Source organism: Dipteris shenzhenensis, chromosome 11, assembly GCF_047967505.1.
Source record: "Dipteris shenzhenensis isolate YYH24624 ecotype China chromosome 11, Dip_SZ_1.0, whole genome shotgun sequence".
Lineage (NCBI taxonomy): Eukaryota > Viridiplantae > Streptophyta > Polypodiopsida > Gleicheniales > Dipteridaceae > Dipteris > Dipteris shenzhenensis.
In genome coordinates, this window is record NC_141606.1 from 17,441,390 (window position 1) to 17,443,847 (window position 2,458).

A 2,458-nucleotide genomic window follows, 5' to 3' on the forward strand; every position below is an offset into this window, starting at 1 on the left:
GAATATATGAGCTTCAAAGGCTTGATGTACATGCTCTCATTTTTTATTTCTCTATGAGCTCAAACATGTATGAAAATTTAAAAAATTTTGTCATTGGAAGAAAATAAATTTTAAGGCTAAAAAAAAAAAAAAACCTCTCTGTAAAACGTCGCTATAATATAGTCTCAGTGTCGCTATATAGCGACCTTTAAAAGTCGCTATATAGCGACTTTTACTAACGTCGCTATATAGCGACCTTTCAAAGTCGCTATATAGCGACTTTTACTAACGTCGCTATATAGCGACGCTTATTAAAAGTCGCTATATAGCGACGATTTACGACACCCGATTTTTATACCGACGATTAACGCTAAGCGGGCGCTAATCGTCGGTACGTAAACGTCGCAATAGGATGCGTGTGTAGTAGTGTATAGAGTAAGTTGAAATTGGTTTGGTATGCTTTATGTAGTGTAGTATTATGATTTCAAACATGAAATAAGGGCTTGGTTTAGGAGTGGTGTCTGGTTTCTGCGCTCACAAGGCAGGGGGCTAAGAGGCACCATGACCTAGGACCAAGTTTCTTAGATCTAGTTGACAAGCTGAAGAAATGTATGCTTATTTATTTTTTAAAAGTTTCTATTGTGAATATGCATATGCATCATTGTCTGTGATGTGCTCTTTCTTTCTTAATGTATTTATTGGTGCATTGTATAGAGTAAGTTGAAATTGGTTTGGCATGCTTTATGTAGTGTAGTATTATGATTTCAAACATGAAAGAAGGGCTTGGTTCAGGAAGTGGTGTCTAGTTCCTGCACTCACAAGGCAAGGGGCTAAGAGGCACCACGACCTAGGATCAAGTTTCTTAGATCTAGTTGACAAGCTGAAGAAATGTATGCTTATTTAATTGTTAAAAGTTTCTATTATGAATATGCATATGCATCATTGTCTATGATGTGCTCTTTCTTTTTTAATGTATTTATTGGTGCATTGTATAGAGTAAGTTAAAATTGGTTTGGCATGCTTTATGTAGTGTAGTATTATGATTTCAAACATGAAAGAAGGGCTTAGATCAGGAAGTGGTGTCTGGTTCCTACGCTCACAAGGTAGGGGGCTAAGAGGCACCACGACCTAGGACCAAGTTTCTTAGATCTAGTTGACAAGCTAAAGAAATGTATGCTTATTTATTTTTTAAAAGTTTCTATTGTGAATATGCATATGCATCATTGTCTGTGATGTGCTCTTTCTTTTTTAATGTATTTATTGGTGCATTGTATAGAGTAAGTTGAAATTGGTTTGGCATGCTTTATGTAGTGTAGTATTATGATTTCAAACATGAAAGAAGGGCTTGGTTCAGGAAGTGGTGTCTGGTTCCTGCACTCACAAGGTAGGGGGCTAAGAGGCACCATGACCTAGGATCAAGTTTCTTAGATCTAGTTGACAAGCTGAAGAAATGTATGCTTATTTATTTTTTAAAAGTTTTTGTTGTGAATATGCATATGCATCATTGTCTATGATGTGCTCTTTCTCTTTTAATGTATTTATTGGTGCATTGTATAGAGTAAGTTGAAATTGGTTTGGCATGGTTTATGTAGTGTAGCATTATGATTTCAAATATGAAAGAAGGGCTTGGTTCAGGAAGTGGTGTCTGGTTCGTGTGCTCACAAGGCAGGGGGCTAAGAGGCACCACCACCTAGGACCAAGTTCCTTAGTTCTAGCTGACAACCTACAAAAATATATGCTTATTTATGTTTTTAAAGTTTATGTTGTGAATATGCATATGCATTATTGTTTGGTATGCATGATGTGATGTGATCCTTCTTTTTTTAATAAGTTGATACCAATTTCATGTAGCTTGGGCTATGGTAAAGTTGTTCCATTTCTTAGATTTAGAACTGTTTTTGAATGCTTTTTTGTTTTGATCCTACATATGGTTTAGGGATGGAAGGATCTAAGCATAAGGCTATTGATTTTGAGTTATCTAAAGGACAATGGAAGTATGTCAATCAGGTCCTTCAAGATGAGCTTCTTGCAGAGATAAATAACATGAGTACAAAGGAGATGGAGATGACCATAGAAAGCACTTCTAGATTGCATACTCTAAAGAGCAAAGTTGTTTTGAATACAAGGCATCAAGTAGAACTGGATCCTAACAGGAAACACCTTGTAGGGATCACAAAATGGGACACTGATGTTATGCTATGGGTAGAGAGCAACATTGGGAATGTCTTGGCTCGGTTTAATGAAGCACGCACAAGGAACCCAACATTTGCAAATGATATTAATGAGGAAAAGATGCATTTATGGAACTCCTTCTGGGCTGAAAACCATACTAGCTGTAAGTTGGGAGAAAAAGTCAGCAATTGTTTTCGGAAGGGCGGAGGAAGTAGCGAAAGGAGAAGAAAGTGCAAGGATTTTGAATGGAAAAATGCGAGAAGTGCAAGGTAGTGATTCTCAAAAGCTACAGATCAAGGCAAGTCAT